Genomic DNA, 20,367 nt, shown 5'->3' on the forward strand with positions numbered 1-20,367 from the left:
CCCTCAGAGGATCCCTCGTCTACCGTCCTCCCGGACCACGCGCCCCTTTCAGCGACGCCATCGCTGACTTCATCTCCCCGCACGCCCTCGCCTCACCGGACTACATCCTCCTAGGCGACCTCAACTTCCATCTGGAACAAAACAACGACCCCAACACCACCACCCTGCTCGACAACCTCGCCAACCTCGGCCTCAAACAACTGGTGAACACCGCCACCCACATCGCCGGACACACGCTCGACCCTATCTTCTCCACCAGCAAACACGTCTTCTTCAGCCACACCTCCGCCCTACACTGGACCGACCACAGCTGCGTCCACTTCACATTCCGACGCGAGACCCGCCACCTCCGCACTCAACCCATCCCTCGTCGACAGTGGAACAAGATCCCTGAAGAGCAACTCCTCTCCGCACTCGCCACCAACCAACCCACCCTCACCACCGACCCCAACGACGCAGCCCTCAACCTCACAAACTGGATCTCCAACTGCGCAGACAACCTTGCTCCCCTCAAACGCACGCATCGACAGACCAACACCAAAAAACCTCTCTGGTTCTCTGACACCCTCAAAGAATCAAAGAAAACTTGTTGCGCCCTTGAGAAAGCCTGGCGCAAGGACCACACCGCTGACAACATGACCGCCCTCAAGAACGCTACCCGCGAACACCACCACCTGATCAGCGCTGCCAAAAGGAACTTTTTCACCGACAAACTGGACAAAAACAGCCACAACAGCAGAGAACTCTTCAGCATCGTCAAGGAGTTCTCCAACCCCAACGCCAACGCCGTCACGCCCTCACAGGATTTGTGCGAATCCCTCGCCACTTTCTTCCATCGCAAGATCAGTGACCTCCACGACAGCTTCGGACACCAGACCCAACCAAACACCACCGAACCCGCATCCCCGGCCATCACCCTCAACAACTGGACCCACATCAACACGGAAGAAACCAAATCCATCATGAACTCTATCCACTCCGGCGCCCCTTCGGACCCCTGCCGCACTTCATCTTTAACAAAGCCGACGACATCATCGCCCCGCACCTCCAGACCGTCATCAACTCTTCTTTTTCTTCTGCTACCTTCCCCGAATGCTGGAAACACGCCGAAGTCAACGCCCTACTAAAGAAACCTACGGCTGACCCGAGCGACCTGAAAAACTTCCGCCCCATCTCTCTTCTGCCTTTCCCAGCCAAAGTAATAGAGAAGACCGTCAACAAACAGCTGACCACCTTCCTGGAAGACAACAACCTGCTCGACCCCTCACAAACCGGATTCCGAACCAACCACAGCACTGAAACCGCCCTCATCTCAGTCACAGACGACATCAGAAACCTGATGGACAACGGTGAAACAGTCGCCCTCATTCTTCTCGACCTCTCTGCTGCCTTTGACACCGTCTGTCACCACACCCTAATCACCCGCCTCCGCTCCACCGGGATCCAAGGCCAGGCCCTGGACTGGATCGCCTCCTTCCTCGCAAACCGTTCCCAAAGAGTTTACCTCCCTCCGTTTCGCTCAGAAGCCACCGAGATCATCTGCGGCGTACCTCAAGGCTCATCGCTCAGCCCGACACTCTTCAATGTCTACATGAGCCCCCTCGCCAACATCGCACGCAAGCACGACATCATCATCACCTCCTACGCCGACGACACCCAACTTATACTCTCCCTCACCAAGGACCCCGCCAGCGCCAAGACCAACCGACAAGAGGGTATGAAGGATGTCGCAGATTGGATGAGGCTCAGCCGCCTAAAGCTGAACTCTGAAAAAACGGAAGTCCTCATCCTCGGCAACACCCCGTCCGCCTGGGACGACTCCTGGTGGCCCACGGCCCTCGGCACCGCACCGACCCCCACAGACCACGCCCGCAACCTCGGCTTCATCTTGGACCCTCTTCTCACCATGACCAAGCAAGTCAACGCCGTGTCCTCCGCCTGCTTCCTCACCCTCCGCATGCTCCGCAAGACCTTCCGCTGGATCCCTGCCGACACCAGAAAAAACGTGACCCACGCCCTCGTCACAAACCGCCTGGACTACGGCAACACCCTCTACGCCGGGACCACAGCCAAACTCCAAAATCGCCTGCAACGCATTCAAAACGCCTCGGCCCGCCTCATCCTCGACGTACCCCGCAGCAGCCACATCTCCGCACACCTGAGACACCTGCATTGGCTCCCAGTCAGCAAAAGGATCACCTTCCGACTTCTCACCCACGCACACAAAGCCCTCCACGACAAGGGACCGGAATACCTCAACAGACGCCTCAGCTTCTACGTCCCCACCCGCCTCCTCCGCTCCTCTGGCCTCGCACTCGCTGCTGTCCCTCGCATCCGCCACTCCACGGCTGGTGGGAGATCTTTCTCCTTCCTGGCGGCCAAGACCTGGAACTCCCTTCCCACCAGCCTCAGGACCACCCAGGACCACTCCGCTTTCCGGAGACTCCTAAAGGCCTGGCTGTTTGAGCAGCGATAACCCCCCCTTTTCCCCTAGCGCCTTGAGACCCGCACGGGTGAGTAGCGTGCTTTATAAATGTTAATGATTTGATTTGATTTGATTTGATTTGATTTAGGTGAGACAGTGGAAGTGACTATTACTCTGACTGTAGATGTTTTCTGTGTGGCTGTAGCATGAAGGCATTCACTTCCTTTGCACCTCAACTTACTGTCACCAATGGCTTGTCCTTTTACAAATTTTGGTGATATGACAGCAGTGTCCTGATGTGTTTACTATTGACAGCTACAGTTCATTATTTGTATGCTATCACAGTGTTCAGATCATTTGCACTAGATGTGACTGTTCCCATTAATGCACATTTTCAACACACAAAACGGTGTCACTTAAGTTGTGTTCAAGGGTGTTTATTGTAGTGCAAATAATTGACTGAAAATTGCAATGGAATGGGGTGATGGTAGAGAGAAGTCCAGGGTATTGTTCCAGTCTGTTTAAAGCACAGGTCCAGTGTCCAAGAGGCCATGGGAAGGGGAGCAAAGGCAGTTCAAAGTGGACAAGGTGACAGGGTAGGACACAAGGGAGACAATCAGGAGAGTCTAATTTCCTGGCGGTGGTCTTGGTCTTGGTAAGTGTCTCTGGCTACTGTCTGGGCCGCAGGGAATGTTTGTGGGGTGGTTCACCTTCTGCAGGGGGGGGGGGTGCGGGTACCATGTGGGTCCTGTGGCGGGGCCTCCTGCCCACTAGCTGCAGCGGAAGTGGAGGACTGGTGGTAGGGGCCCGCTAGTATGCTGTCTATTCCCTCATGATGATGGCCATGTCTGCCAGCACCCCTGCTATGGAGATAATGGTGGTGTTGAGATCCTGCAAGTCCTCCCTGATCTTCTGATGGTGTTCCATCTGCAGCCGCTTGTTCTCCTGCATGTTGCTAAGGATCTGGTCCGTTATGTCCTGGGATTGTTGGTAGGCCCCCAGGATATTGGTGAGTGCCTCCTGGAGAGTCGGTTCCTTGGACCTGTCCTCCCCCTGGCACACAGCTTTCCTCCCAGTGTCCCTGTTGCCCTGTGTCCCCTGAACGGTGTGCAGGTGTGCCACTGGGCCCAGGTCCCTGATTGTCTTGGAGGCGAGGTATGGACTGGGGTCCCTGTACAGGTAGGCCCACTGCTGATAGATGTGTCCTGGGGACAGAGGTGTGGGGATGCTGGGTGGGTGCTGTGGTGTTGGATACTGATGGGGGAGGCTCTGTGGTTGACGGGTAGTGGGCTGGGCTGACCAACTGACAATGGTCCCGGATGGGCGAGGTAGTTCATTCAGGTCCAGAAGTCCAGAGTTACTGTCATCACTGTGGGCATCTTCTGTTGGAGAACTGGTTTATCGTGGCACCTCCTCTCTGCTGAGATTGGCTGGGGCACCTGTGGAGATGTAAGTGATGTCTTATGCTGCATGCCTGTGACATACTGTACCTCCCTAGCCTCCTCTCTATAGTTGCTGTTGCACTACCACCTTTGTTTGTGTATGGTGATGTATTGTGGGGTTGTTAGTTCCCTCTATGCTGTCCATGCTTTTGTGATGATTGTCCATTCAGTGCTGAGAGGGCTGTCCATGCATTGGTGTAGCATGCAGGACTTGGCATTGGGGTTAGTCATATGTGTAGGTGCAGTGATAAGTAGTAAATGTTGACTCACCAGGGCATGCAGGTATGGGGATGATAAGTAGTAAAGTTGACTCACCAGTGTCCAGTCCTCCTGCAACTTCAGTGAGTCCCTCAGGATGCAGGATTGCCAAGACTTGCTCCTTCAATGCTGTGAGCTGTGGGGGAGGAGGTGGGGATCCACCGCCAGTCCTCTGTATGGCGAGCTGGTGCCTTGCTGCCACGGAACGTACCTTCCCCCGTAGGTCGTTCAACCTCTTCCTGATGTTGTCCCTTATTCTTGGATGCTGTCCCACGGTGTTCACCCTGTCCACAAAGCTCCATCTTCCTGGCAATGGATATGTGCTGTACCTGGGCTCCAAACAGCTGTGGCTCTACCCTGACTATTTCCTCCACCATGACCCGCGACTCCTCATCTGTGAAACAGGGGTGCCTTTGTGGCAACATGGGTGTTGTGTGGTGTGTGTAAGTATATGGGTGTTGGGTACTGTGGTTGGATGTGTGAAGTGGGGTGCATGAGGGATGTATGGGTGTATGTGGTGTGAGTGTCTAGTTGTCGCAATGGTCTTGGTGTCAGTCTAGTGCCAACGATTTGTATTTGTAAAGGGTTGTGAGTAATGTGGGTGTGTGTTTTATAGTGCTTTTGGTGGGTGTGCATGGTCTGTGTATCAGTGTCAGATGTGTGTTTTTGGTATTGGCCAATGTTGTGTAGTTTAGTATTTGGGGGTCCATTTTGAGCATGCCAGTGTGTACTGCCAATGGTTCACCGGCATTGAATGTCTGCCGTTATGATTTGTGGGTCGTTGTTTTGTTGGTGTTACGGTATCGGTGTTCGTTCCACCACTTTAGCACTGACCTTTGGGCTGGCGCATTTGTATGTGTGGCAGTATTCTGTCAGATTGGTGTGTGTGTGTGTGTCATAATTTGGTGAACGGATGTTCGCCTCCTCGGCGGTATGTTGGTGGCTGTCACCGCGGCAGTATTTAGGATTTGCCACCAATGTCATAATGAGGGCCTAAGTCTTTTTCTTGAAGATTTTCTTCAGCGGGACAAAGTTACCACACTGATCTGACCTCCCTGGAGCCCTCTTCAGATATGCATTGCAGGAGACCTTGGTGAAGAATTCTACATTCAGACTTAGATGAATTTTTGGGATGAAAATCTTCATCTGGGCCAAAGGTGAATCTTGATTCAACATCCCTGGAGCACTCCTCTGATATCCTGCACGGGAAGGGCCAGTCAACTCTTTACCTTGAGACTCAGTTACTTTTTTGGAGCTTTTTCTCTACGATGTCAGACAACCCTCCACAGCAAGCCGATTTTGAGTCAACAGCGTTGGATTGCCTTTCCAGGAGCCCCCGGTGAAATCCTGAAAGTCTGGGGGTCCGGATCTTTTCAGCGGGATGAACCTGCAAGTCATGCCGAGTCGCGGTTGATGTAAGCCAGCTTGACTCTCGACGGCAGGTCGGTCCCTTTCTGGAGCTTTCATCCAAGAGTTCTCCAATCTTCTCCAAACTTCTGGATCTTCTTCCAGAAGCTCTTTGAAGGTCCTTTAGGTTTCCACAGTTCACCCCATGGTTCCAGAAGCTCTGAGTTGCTCCTAGAGGACTAGGACTCCAACTCCCAGAATGCCACTGGTCAGCTTGCCAGTTCCTTCAGGTTTTGAGGCAGGGGACTCTGGTTAGCTATTTTTCACCTGTTGCAAACAGGGAGTCCCTTCTTGAACCAGTGGAAGACCGGCAAAGTCCTTTTAGTGGTGAAGCCCAAGTGTGCAGCTGGCGAGGTCCTTCAGAGTGCATTGTCCAGGTGCAAGTCAGGAGTCCAGTGGGGCAGTCCTTTTTCTTCTGATGATGTTCCTTGGAGAGATCTGAGATGTGGGTGCATCTCTGTCATAGTTATCCTTGCTACTGGGGTGAAAACCGGGGGGGGGGGGCTCTGTCCAATCACAAGCAGGCCACTTCCCCCTTGGATGATCACTTCCTGGTAAGTCAATCCCAGGGAGCAATTTTCCTTAAAAGTCTAAAATTGCAGAAACTGCATTTTGGAGGTTTGGTCTGGCTGAGCCCACCCACTGGTGTGGCTAAAAATCCTAAATGAGCCCCTCGCCCGCCCTCTCCTAATCTAATCATAAGGGTACCTAATTGTCTGCGGTTGCATGAAATAGGGGAGGTCCTAAGCTGCTCCAAATGTCCTTCACTCCTTTGAATACCAGTTTGGCTACTCTCCCCCCATCCTGTTTCACCATCTGCTCACTGGGGTTTATAAAGCAATTTTTACAAGGTCCCTGCTTATAGTTACATGGCACCCACCCATAGGGGCACTTATAGCACACCATTGGGGCAGCTTATATGTAAAAAAAAGGTAGTTTAAGACTTTAGAAGTACTTTTAATTCCAAAGTCACAAAGTCGAGGTGGCATATAACTTTACTTTAAAAGCAGCCAGCAAGGCTGAAAAGTAAAACAGTTGGCATAAGCGTGCTGATTCAAAGCGCCACAGCAACCATGAGCATGAGCACAAAGGAGAGACACAAAAAGAAAAGAAGTTCGCTTATAGTCAAACGTATCGGCAACCGTGCAATAATCCATGTAAGATGGTCGGTCCCAAAGGGAGTAACAAAACCGCTCCCAGGAGGGACAAACATAAAGCATATAGCAATGTCATCAAAGGAATTTTGAAAGGCACGCTCACAAATGAGTGAAAGTGATGGGTGTGAAGTGGGTGTGGTAGCCAACCGGGCTACCAACACATCGGAAAAGCAGCACTTGTGCACTGCTATACCTAAAAATTATTGCTTTTTTGAAAATCAATCACAGACATAGGCCCTCATTCTGACCTTGGCGGGCGGCGGAGGCCGCCCGCCAAAGTCCTGCCGTCAGGTTACCGTTCCGCGGTCGAAAGACCGCGGCGGTAATTCTGACATTCCCGCTGGGCTGGTGGGCGGCCGCCTTCAGGCCGCCCGCCAGCCCAGCGGGAAAGAGGCTTCCACGATGAAGCCGGCTCGGAATCGAGCCGGCGGAGTGAAAGCTGTGCGACGGGTGCAGTTGCACCCGTCGCGTATTTCACTGTCTGCGCAGCAGACAGTGAAATACATTTAGGGGCCCTCTTACGGGGGCCCCTGCAGTGCCCATGCCAGTGGCATGGGCACTGCAGGGGCCCCCAGGGGCCCCGCGACCCCCCCTACCGCCATCCGGTTCCCGGCGGGCGGACCGCCGGGAACTGGATGGCGGTATGGGGGGTCGGAATCCCCTCGGCGGCGCAGGTAGCTGCGCCGCCTTGGAGGATTCCAATGGGCGGCGGTACACTGGCGGGTGACCGCCAGTGTTGCCGGTCCGACCGCGGCTTTACCGCCGCGGTCGGAATGCCCATTGGAGCACCGCCGGCCTGTCGGCGGTGCTCCCGCGGTCCTCCAACCCGGCGGTCATGGACCGCCAGGGTTGGAATGACCACCATAGTGTTCTGCTGACCTCAGCAGGCTACTGTCTCCGTGATGGGAACAGTTTGTAGTGGGTCGCTTTTTGCAACCTAACACATTAATAATATTGAGGTAGGTCGAATTGCGACCTTCTACGATTCGGTAGTTTGTGAACGACCTATTAAGACATGCGTCAAATCACAAAACATTAACGCATTCAGTAATAGTCAGTGCACAAAATTATACCTATGGGGACCTATCTCCATGAAGGAATGAAGGCATCGCCGAAAGGATGAAGAGCAGCTGCCTGAAACTCAATTCGGACAAGACGGAAGTCCTTATCTTCAGCTACACCTCCTCTGCATGGGATGACTCCTGGTGGCCTGCCACTCTTAGAATCTCTCCGACTCCCACCGACCACACACGCAACCTAGTATTCATCTTGGACCGCTCACTATCCATGACCCAGCAAGTCAACGCCGCCTCCTGCTTCAACACCCTCTGCATGCTTCGAAAGATCTACAAATGAATACCCACCGAAACCAGAAGAACAGTTACCCAAGCCCTCGTAAGCAGCAAACTGGATTACGGCAATGCCCTCTACACAAGAACCACTGCCAAACTCCAGAAGAGGCTGCAACACATCAAGAATTCCTCTGTATGCCTTATCCTGGACATCCCCCGCCACTCCCACATCACAGACCATCTGAAAAACCTGAACTGGCTCCCAGTCAACAAGAGAATCACCTTCAAACTCCTCACTCACGCCCACAAAGCACTGCACAACACCGGACCAGAATACCTCAACAAACGACTCTCCTTCTACACCCCGACCCAGCATCCCCTGACCTCGCCCTCACAACCGTCCCACGCGTCGCAGAACTACAACCGGTGGTAGATCATTTTCACACCTCGCCGCCAAAACGTGGAACACTCTTCCCACCCACCTGCGCCAGACCAAAGACCTCTTTACCTTCAGGAAACTTCTCAAGACCTGGCTGTTTGAGCAGTAGCAGCACCTTCCCCCCCACATTCTCCCTCTCCCCTCCTCAGCACCCTGAGACCCTCATGGGTGAGTAGTTTGCTTTACAAATCCCTGATTGATTGATTGTACATTCAACTGGCCCAAAGTGCTAAACTTCACAAGATCTCTCTTCACTCTCCCAAGACATGCACTTACAACACTCCACCAAGGCAGCTGCCTGTGAGCTTCAAACAGTGTTCAGTGAAAACTACTGATCCTGGGCTTAAAAAACATAAATATCTCTTTCCCTAACAGCCTCTCTTTAAACCGAAGTCTGCAGGAATATACTTGTCGTAGAGCCACTGCAAATGCATAAAACACAGAGACTATAACTGCTGGATGAGAGCAGAGGATACATATACTACTATCCCTGCCTCCAGTAAATATCATATTAAAAAGACAAGTGATTCAGATAGACTGTTGTTGCGTAACCTTGATAGTTCTGGGCGAATTTTAAGATGTAACTATTGTTCAGTTCTGTATAGGGAGGAATAGTCTTTCTCCAACTAACACATTCTATTTGATACTTAGATACTATACTGATTCTCTTTTAAGATAACTACAAATTATTTTAGCACATACTATACGTTTTCTCTATAATTCTGTAATGACAACTCTGCACTTTAATCTTCCATACACTTCAGAACTACATGCACAAATGCAATGAATTTGCATTTGTATCCTTCGCAAACTGAATTTCTGCAAATGCACATACTTTGTAATGGGAGTGCCTCTGAAATAAGCACATTTCCTAGTTAGAACATTTGAGTTGAACTGAATTGTGACTGTTGTCTTTCTCGAACACGGTTGTCCCTTTTTATCAAAGGGGCCTAATTGCTGTTCTCCCAAATTGCTGTTAACCTGCATCAGTTAAGGTAGAAGCAAATGTCTGGAATGTGTACAAATATAACCACAACACCAGTTTGACTCGCACGTCTGCTGGTGAATTTTGCTTACAAGCAGGACATGACCATGTTTCCGTTGGTTGTGGTTGTTGTTAGTGGAATTTATTTATGTATTTATTTGTTTAGTGTTTAGGGATATGTAAAGTACTACTAACCACTCAAAGGTAGCCCTAGATGTAGCTTCTCTGGCCTCAAGGTTTTTTCACCTGAAAAAACATGCATGAAAATGTATTTTAGCAACCAGACTGTAACATTCGGCCTTGTGCGCTCTGCAACAGAATTTGGCTATCACAAGGTGGCAAAATAATTACTATGCAAGACCTGACACACAGCTTCAGTATTTTCTTAGAGGGGGTGGTTGCACAGTTATGTCGACCCCAACGCCTTATGAATCTAGCCAATTTCTTTATTCTTGTACAGTGCTGCGTTTGAATCTGCTTTGTTGAATACTAACCCTTATTTAGATGAGTAGCAATGATTATAGGAGAACACGTGCATAAACTGTTTTGTCAGCAGAACGACAATGTAACGTTTCACGATATTAAATAGTTTTTATTTATTGTGAGAAGAATACTTATCACACAAATACGTGCAAATAATTTATTGCACGTTATATCACATGTGTTTTGTCGCTGCATATCAAAAGGGTAAAAACATTAAAGACATCACTGTTTTGTAAATTGGCTTTTCTAGCACCTGCTCTATAAATATTAGAGGACATCCCTTAGAAAAGAAAACAGTGCATCTGCATGCTAGGGTAACTACAATGAAGCAATAAATTATTTTTGTAATGACATGCTAATTAAAATTTTGCTTGTAACTCATGTTAGTGTTTGAAGTCGAGCAAATTTCTCTTTTCATTTGTGAAGTGTGAAGGTAAATTGCCCGGTGACAGTGGGGCACTGCTAACAAGTACACATTGAATAAGACCCTTCCTGGCTCTATTAGTCCTGACTAGCGAGTCCGAATTAGATATTCAGCGTACTCGCCATTGTTGGCTTGATTGATAAATGCCGTGAAGTAATTGTCAAAACAACAGGGGCTACACCCAGTGGGACATCAATATGCTCCGTTTAGTCACCCACCCGGCCCTTTCTACATAGGATTGTCACATAAAATTAGGGCTAGCCGCTAACCAGCCATCACGAGCGCAGTGAGCATCAGGCTGCCGCTATTCTGTATGCATATTAGTCACATGCTTAACAATTTAGTCTGTCATGACTGCAGCAGGCAGTGACCTCCAGGGCAGAGGTGGAAATCTCCAGCTAGGCTGGGGGCTCGCGCTCAGCTGCTCAAGCTTTTAGGCCATTTTCTGCCAGATCTGTGCACAGATGCACCGCCCTGAGCTATAATCTGTAGCCTAGACAAAATGACAAAGGGCACAGTGTAGATTATGGCATTAAATATTAAGTGCTAGAAGTCTGTAAATTATAAGTACACTACTGTGGAGCCCAAATGGCCGAGTCTACCATCAAGACTTTTCAATGCGATTCTTTCTTTCAGAAACTCACAGAGTAGCGGTCGTGGCAAATTAGACACTCTCTTTACCACATGATTATCAAGCAACCCGGGAGCTCTACCGTAATGAAGGCTATTTTTATGTCACATACAGAATCTATTGCAGCTGAGGGACAATATTGTTTTAAAATCACATTTTAGGCTCCTACATGCACACACAGATACATACACACTCACGCACAGTCAAGTGAGCAAAAACATGCCTATGTCAATACAAACATTACCTCCTAATCATTTTTTTAAACGGCAGCATTATAGAAAGGTGTTCATTTTGCTCACTCCTTGTATACTTTGATGAAGGATACAAAAGCATTTTTGCAGTGGAACACAGGACCCCTTCCCGATCGTGAATGTTGAAACTAATATTTTTTTAAGAGCAGGCAGTGGTTCCAGGGACCACTGCTTGCTCTTAAAAAATAAAACTTAAATGTCTCATTTTATTTTCAGAAACACATCCCACTTTCTTTTAAATAAAAGGGGATGGATTAAAAAAAAAAAACTTGCTTCATTCAAAATCAGTCACAGCCATGGTGGTCTGCTGATCTCAGCAGGCCACCATCCTTGTGATCCCTGTGATGGCTAAAATTCCAAATGAGTCGCAAATTGTGACCTAACTCCTTAATATTTATGAGGTAGGTATATTTGCAAACCCATTAGGAATTGCTAGCTGAAGTTCGTAAGTTTTCTTACATGAGGAATCGTGATTTTCTAACTGTGATTCAGTAAAAATGACGATTAGGAAATCGCAATTCCTATTTTTATTATATATAGCCCTTAGTGCTGCATGTGCTATTTTCTGGTCACAAGTTCTGGTTGCAATTTCCAACCATTTTTTTTGTGACCAGTAAGGAATTTTAGGAACTGACCTTGGGGCAGATGTATCAAAGCCTTTTACCCATTTTGTGTCAATGGGAAAATGTGTTCGTACATGCGGCCCCTAGTTCCTAAAATGCAGAATTATAGTGGGTCGGAATCCAACCTTCTGGATGTATAATAATGAAGTAAGTTTCAAATTCCAGCTCATCACTATTGATGACCATCATAGGAATAGTGGCCTGCTGGGGCCAGAGATACCATGGCCCGTATTTATACTTTTTGACGCTAAACTGCGCTAACGCAATTCTGAAGCGCCATGTGGGCGCCTTATTTATTGAATGGCGTTAGCCGGCGCAAGCAGACCGGCGCTGCCTGGTGTGCGTGGAAAAAAACCACGTACACCAGGCAGCGCCGGCTTTGGGAAAAATGGCGTTAGGGCGTCTTAAAAATGGTGCAAGTCAGGTTGACGCTAAAAAATCACCTCCACCCGATTTGCGCCATTTTTAACGACGCCCAGACGCCATTTACATGACTCCTGTCTTAGTAAAGACAGGAGTCATGCCCCCTTGCCCAATGGCCATGCCCAGGGGACTTATGTCCCCTGGGCATGGTCATTGGGCATTGTGGCATATAGGGGGGCACAAATCAGGCCCCCCTATGCCACAAAAAAAATATAAAAATAAAAATATTTATACTTACCTGAACTTACCTGAATGTCCCTGGGGTGGGTCCCTCCATCCTTGGGTGTCCTCCTGGGGTGGGCAAGGGTGGCAGGGGGGGTCCCTGGGGGCATGGGAGGGCAGCTGTGGGCTCATTTTGAGCCCACAGGTCCCTTAACGCCTGCCCTGACCCAGGCGTTAAAAAGCGACGCAAATGCGGGTTTTTTTGACACGCCCACTCCCGGGCGTGATTTTTGCCCGGGAGTATAAATACGACGCATTTGCGTCGCAGTCATTTTTTGGGACGGGAACGCCTACCTTGCATCTCATTAACGCAAGGAAGGCGTTCACGCTAAAAAATGACGCTCTTTACTCCTACTTTGGCGCTAGACGTGTCTAACGCCAAAGTATAAATATGGCGTTAATTTTGCGCCGAATTTGCATCGAAAAAAACGACGCTAATTCGGCGCAAACGGAGTATAAATATGCCCCCATGTCTCTGACTGCTTTTTCATTAAGCATATTATTTTTAATGCTGCACCTTTTACATGAAGGAAACAGGACTGCATTTAAAAGCAAAATGCTTTTTTTAAGTTACTATAAGAGGAGACAGTAGTCTCCTCAAATCCCATTTTAGGAGCTAGGAAAACTTTTCTGGCAACTGAAATGGGACCAGTAAATAAGAAAAAGCATTTTAATGGTGTGAAACTCTGAATTGGAGAGTTTGTGACAACTTAATGCTTAGTAGATCGGGTCCCTTCTGTTAATAATATTATTAATTCTCTTCTGCCCATCGGTATGTCATGTAAAGTAAAACATTTGCTGGTTTTGCAATCAAAATTAAAATGTGCACATCTGGTTTTCAACCCACAGATCATTTGTGGGGTGCTCCTCTGGGAGCAGTGAGCAGTGGCTCTCCCACTGTGCCGGGGAGAGCCGCTCAGATTTTCTTTGTTCTTTGTGCCGGCTTTGCACTGTGAGTTTCTTTTTCTTGGGGTTGTCCAGTCCCACCCTGGCACCCCACACCCTTCAACCACGTTGGAGAGCAGCTCAGGGAGCCCACCGCAGGCTGCTCTCACCAGCTCCCCGCACGGCTAGAACCTTCACATGCAGTCACGTGAGCCGGCTCGTATTTCTGGTCTGCCCGCTCCTGCAGGCAGACGTGTGCTGGGCGGCTGGTGAGTGGGCTGCCAGGGGGCGCATGCCAGCACTCCTCCTCACTGTCACCGGGGCCCAGGTATAGAGTCCTAGGCCCTCTGACAACCTTGTGGGGGCACAAGGGCACTTCCCTTGGCCCCCTTGCAGATTTACAGGGAGTGCTCCAAAACTTCATCGTCCTTCACTGGGGACCAAGGCTGGAGTTCTGGGCCCCTGGCATCTACATAGGGAGTGCAACAGCGCTCTACAACTATTTGTTGTTATTTGGGGCCCAGAGATGGGTCCTTAACCCCTTCTTTGGAACAAAGGGAGCATGATAGAGCTCCCTTGCACTCATGTTCTTTGCTGAGAGATGCGCTAAGGCGCTCCACAGAAAGCTTTCTTCTTGGGGCTGCCCCCGGGCCCTGGCCCACCCCGGGGGCAAGGCTGAAATCAGCAGGGCAGCCCCAAGCACTTCATTGCCGGTCCTCCCAAGGGTTAAAGGTCACCAAAGTATACAGGGGAATATCTTGGGCCCTGATGGGCCGATTGGGACAGTCTTTGGCTCATTTTGCTCTAGGTGGCAAGCCCTAGCCACCTGGGACACTTTCATCAGGCCTCCTGGCCTAAAAAGGTGACAATTTTTTCAATGAACTAGTTTCATGGACTCCCTGTGCCAGACTTTCACTTTGCTCTCCTTCTGGGCCTCTCTCCTCCCAGTACAGAGCCCAGTCTTCCCCACACTGGTCCTGGGGTCAATCAGAGAAAGAGTCCTTGGTACTGGGGACAGTCAGGGGGCTCCTTCTTCCAACTGCCCATGGCATCAGCCTTCAGTCCCAATGTTCTTCAGCAAAAGCAGATCCAAGACATAGCTCTCACCCCTGTGCAAGGCCTTTTAAGAGGGCGAGTGTCTAGCACAGCTGCGCCTCTGGCCTCTCCTGATGTGCCACATCACCTCTCCACCCCTGCCCCAACTTTCCTGCAGAGTCTTGTGATATAGCTCAAAATGGCATCACCCAAGAGTCAGTTGCAACATTTGCTTTGAGGGTCTCAGTTCCCCTCCTCCCTGAGATCACTGCCATAGCCTCCATGAGCAAATCTTCAAAGGAGCTCCCTCTTGCTTGGCTCCAGTGGTCTGGGCTCCCTCCCTTGTTGAGTGGCCTAGGGCAGGCCCGATACCTGGCACAGGTTGACAGCTAGCTGATTGATGCAGGGTTCTATTTCTGCAGCTGGAGAGAACAGCAATTAATCCTGCCCAGCAGGGTCACCAAAGGCCTGGGCCCTGATTGTAAGCTGAGTTAGAGAAATATGACATTCCTGGATGACCCACAAGCTGTACAGAGATATGCATGTGTACTCTACAACAGGGGTCTTTTCAAACAGGTTACAGTGTACATTGGTGTGACTCTGGAGTCTCCGAACTCTAGAGAACTAGAGTTACACCCTATGGCAGTCTTTCTCATTGGAATATAATGGAGTGTCACTACACTGAAGTTAGTAAAGCACACTGACAATCCCTTACATGTATACACCCATATCATAAGGACTCATCCAGGTCACCATCCACTCTGCATAGTCCCTTCTGCACCAGGTCACGTGTGTGCAGTTCTTGGGCTGTGCACGACAGGAGTCTTCCCATACAGCCCTCACACAGGTGCACAGGCATGTGCACATGTGGTCACGTGTAACCAGCCCTGGGCCTTCAACCTTGCTGCATCACAGTGGCCTTGTCCTAAAAGGCCGCACTGGGGGTAAAAACACGCAGTCCATTTTACCATTAGTTTACTGTGGGTGAGTCCCAAGTTATGAGGCTACATCACAGTAAAAGGTCGAAAACTGAGTGATCCAAAAGCAAAACATCTAGGAAGATTGGATAGTCAGAACCACCCTTTCACAGAACTCATCACATTTTGTAATATGTATGCCCCTTTTCCTCTTGGAGAGACATTAGTGGAGAAATAAGTTTGTATTTGGGGGAAACCCTAGAAGTGGCTTGACAGTGTTTGGGGGAGACTAGAATTACATTATGGATCCTTGTGTAGACAGATGGCGCACACATCAAACGGTGGCAGAGGGGAACAGAACAAAACTTGCCTCTGTGTCATCTATGTTGGGGATGGTAGACATCTGGAGGGCTCACATATTTTTTGACAGTTCATGGGTCCTTTTCCAGGTTGGACTACTTTCATATACACACAACATACATGCATAAACTATCTGACTTTGGCATGTTAGCTAGAGGATTATCCAATCATTCCACAGTAGTAGTTACTCTCTGCATCAGGCCACAAATATCAACCTTTCGATGGTGACTTTCAACATGGCATTTACGGCTCCCACATACAGAACACATCTTATGCAATTTATAGAAGAATACTTTACACTTAATGAGGGTACAGTGGCTTCTGCGGGGACCCTTTGGGAGGTCTTTAAGCAAGCATTATCGGGGGTGAACATCAGTTATTTTGCAGGGGAACGACTTCATAGGCTACAAGTCGTATTCGATCTTGAATGTCGGCTACAGGATCTAAGATGTAGATGCCAACTTGGCAGTTGCATATCACGGCAGCAACTAAGTCTTGTAAATCAGCAACATCAGCAGTTCCTACTGGAAAATGGCAAACAAACTTGGCGGGTGACACAAACCTGCGTATACTAATGGGGCGAATGCTTCATAGACTGTGCCAAGAGATACATTGACCTATTGCCCTGCCTTTACTTGGCGGCCCTGCCTTTACTTTATGGCTGCTGACAGTAGAACGAAGTGAAGTTACACACAGCTTCACTACCTATTTGCAGAGGTATTTGCCAATCGGGAGACTTTGCACCATAAACAAATACTTTAATTTGTGGAGGAATTACCCCTTAAAGCCCTGTCAGAGATTGTGAGGGCTCATTTAGATGAGGACATTTTGGAGGTAGAGTTCTCTGTGGCCCTCTCTATGCTCCAGCCACCTAAAACCCGAGGCAGAATGTACTACTGTGTGAATTTTTCTAAACCTTCATTTCTTAACTGGGGAAGCATCAATTGGAAGTCATCTGGTCTGCTGGTACGATGCACTGCTCCCACCTGATTCGGGACATGATGAAATCCTGATATTCCCTGAGCCGGGGCACTTGCCAGAAGAACATTCCTCATATCACCCCATTTCTTTCTTAAACATAGAGACAAAATAGCTGGCAAAGACACTGGCGAGCAGACTAGCATGCCCCATACAGGACCTAGTTTCATGCCAGGCCGTGCTACTCACCACAGTATCTGCCATGTGTCTTCTGCCCTTTCCCTCACTAGCTGTTTGGGGCAGCCCACTGCAATCCTTTTAGCAGACATCGACAAAGCATTTGACATTGTCAACTGGGTCTATTTGTTAACTTCCACTAGAAGCATTATTCAAATCTCTGGATCATATAAAGATTGCACTTTATCAAATCTATATATTCAGTCCTGTGTATCAGCCAAGTGTAAATTAATCTAGCCTAACCCACAAATGGAACTGTCTAGACTTATGTACTTGGGCAAGTCCCCTATGAACATGAAAACAAGCAATCAAGATATGTTTGAACCTATTTAGGACTCATCAGTAAGGAGAAGCTTGAGTGTATAAGTTCATATGGTACAGCAGAATACAAGACAATGATTATATCAGTTTGGCCAAATCAGTGAGAAAAAAAGAAAAAAGTAACACAGAGTCTTTCTTTAAAAAAGTTTCAAGATACCAAATGCAGCCATAAAAACAACCACAAGATCGCCTAACACTCCACCGGAAGAGCATAAAGCTCCAGTTCAGAGTGCTCTAAATAAATATGGTAAACTCTCCTGGGGTCATACATATAGGAGATTTCCCTTTTTAAATGTTCCTGGGGAGCTGCTGCGCTCTCTGCAACTCCACGCAACATTAAAAAAGTAGTTGGTGGTCCCTCACCCAAAAAAATATGTACAAACATATCTAAAAATTCCCTTCAGGGAATTATGGAGCACTCCTTCTTCAGAGAAGTGAATAAGAAATGACTTAAATGAGGATATGTGTGTGTGTGTATATGTATATATATATATATATATATATATATATATATATATATATATATATATATATATATATATATACATATATCAAAACTACTGACGGTCACCAGTAGGTACTTATAGTTAGGACCTAGTTTCCATAGAAAAAGCATTTTTGACTTACCATTGTCTTTACCAATTTTCCCAAAAAAGTAAATTTCTAGGGTCGTGTTGTGTTGTCTCTGGGCACGTTATTTTAGCAACTAGCCCTGCTGCTTGTGTCCTTTAGCCTAGTGACATTTTATTCTGTCTCATTTTATTATTTTTAGAATCTGCCACATTTGCGGTGATGTTTTATTTTCTTTATCTAGTTGCCCTTTCTCCTAGGAAAGCATTTCACAGCACAACATTCTTTTCACTTTGTACTTTCCTTAAGGCTGCAGTGAGATCGTGTTGTTGGCAGAAGTGGTACACTGCATCTCTAACGGTCACAGAAACACACATACCCTTATGTAGGGTAATTTTCTCAGAATGTCAGATGTTTTCTTATAAAACATTTATCTGTCCCATGCACATTAGAGGTATTTTCCCTGCCAGAAGATGATGATGATTGGATGCTGTCTGACTTCATTGCAGCTGCTTGCTGAGACTACTGGTTCCCTGGCCTACCTGGGGATGGTGTCTCTGTAGACAACAGGCTTCCTCACTATTGTCATACTCATGTATTGGGGATGATATTTTCGAGGGGGGTCCTAAAGGGAGGATTAGGGCTTATCCTGCTGTGGTCTAACATAGCTTAGGTAGGAATTTCGTATATATTGTGCATAGTGACAGTATGGTGGGACTTGTCCTGTTTTCATTTTTCTTGGCACCATTTTGCTTCTAGCATGTTTCATCATTCTAATCATGCCATTTTATCTAAGATGCAGCTGATTCAATAAATCTTATTGAACCATTTTCTGCCTCTGTTTGTCTTTGCATGTGTGAGACTAATGAAAATGAGAAAAAATGATAAGATCTGATCCACCACGATTTCCCTGAGAAGTCATCTTGTCATGCACCCAGTTACCACAAATTATCCCTGCACTTGGGCAGAGATGAGGAGCTGCAAGTTGGCCAGAAATGGATTAGGCCAACAGTTGTCACATGGTGTGGGATTCCCCACAATTCAGGTGATGCTGCTGCCCGAATCCAGAAACCTCTTTAGGATAGTGAGAGCCCACGTGACAGTTGTGCATGGAAGATTTCAGGATGATCTGTCAAGTGGGGGTGAGAAAAAGGGGGAGGAGGTCAAAAAAGTGCATTTCCCATGTTAATTTCCATAGACTTTTTAGACGTACCTGAAATCCGACCTGCTGGAAGTAATTACACCAAATTTGTCAGGAAAAGGTAGCTTTTGGTCCGCAGATCGCCCTTTTTGTATTTTGGTTAAATCCATTCAGTAGATTTTGAGATATTAAAGGAATTCCAAATTTGTATATCTGGACAGAGCCTAAGCACAGATCTCGTGGGAAGATCTGATCAGCTGTCAGCACTTCGACCAAAAAGGGATGGCAGCCATCTTCGGACCATATACATGATAGTACCCCTTTGAAATGCATTGTAGTGAATGGCAGGTTTTGAGGGGTACACAACGGAGAACGTATAAAGGGTGATAACAGATTTTAGTTAGCATATAAATCATTTGTTAATAGTACCATAATGATTTCAGGAATTGTGGTGTGTTCTAAAGTGATTTTACCCTGTGAAAAAGCTTTCTGCTGGGATTTCATGAATCATGTTTGAGAGTAAACTGTTTTTCCTATAGAGGTGATGGAAGGTGGTTTAGAAGCTAAAATGACCCAAATCAGCAGACTGGACTATGGAAAAGCCCTCTTCATAGAAATCACAGAAATCCTCCTGAAGAGATTCAAGGTAATACAGAACTTAGCAGCATACTCAACCTACCCAGAATGACCCACATCACACCCCATTTAAAAAACTACACTGGCTCCCAATTCAAAAGAGATGCCAGTTCAAGATGCTGACCCATGCCTACAAGGCCCTACACAATGAAGGACCAGCATACATCAACAAGCGCCTGACCTTCCACTAACCAACCAGACATCTCCGATCAGCTTCCCTCTCCCTCAAAGACACCCCACGGATCTGTAGAGTGAATAGCGGAGAATGCTCCTTCTCGCAGCTGGCAGCCAAGGCATGGAACAACCTCCCCCTGCACCTCAGGACTGTATCATTACTCCAGTGATTCAGAGGAGGACTAAAGACCTGGATCTTCAAATGATCATTCGTACTTGTAGCAGCAGCAGCATACAGCTCCAGAGCCTCAGGACCCTCACGGGTGATTTGCCGTGCTCTATAAATATTTGATTGATTGATTAGGAGTGCCTAGTCTGTCAATTAGTTAATCAGCTTTGGAGATGGGGTTTGTGTCAGTCTTTGTGATGGAATTGAGGTCTCTGTAGTCCATGCTGCACTGAAGTTCTGGTTTGGCACCTGGTGGGGCTGCCTTTGGTACCAACACCATAGGGCCCCACCAGGGACTGCAAGAGGGTTCAATTGGGTCTAAAGCTAGCATCATGGAGACGTCCTTCTGGACGTTGGCTCACACCTTGTCTGACAACCTCTAAATGTTGTTCTTTACATCAGGACTATCTCCTGTGTCAATGTCATGGATGCAACTGTCAACTGTCAACTGTCACAAGGAGCATGCTCACTTTGGACCTCTCAAAGTGAGGTTTAAGTCTGTTGCCATGGAGCACCCCTAGGGGACTCCTAGGGGTCTGTAA

Source organism: Pleurodeles waltl, chromosome 1_1 (assembly GCF_031143425.1).
Source record: "Pleurodeles waltl isolate 20211129_DDA chromosome 1_1, aPleWal1.hap1.20221129, whole genome shotgun sequence".
Classification (NCBI taxonomy): Eukaryota; Metazoa; Chordata; class Amphibia; order Caudata; family Salamandridae; genus Pleurodeles; species Pleurodeles waltl.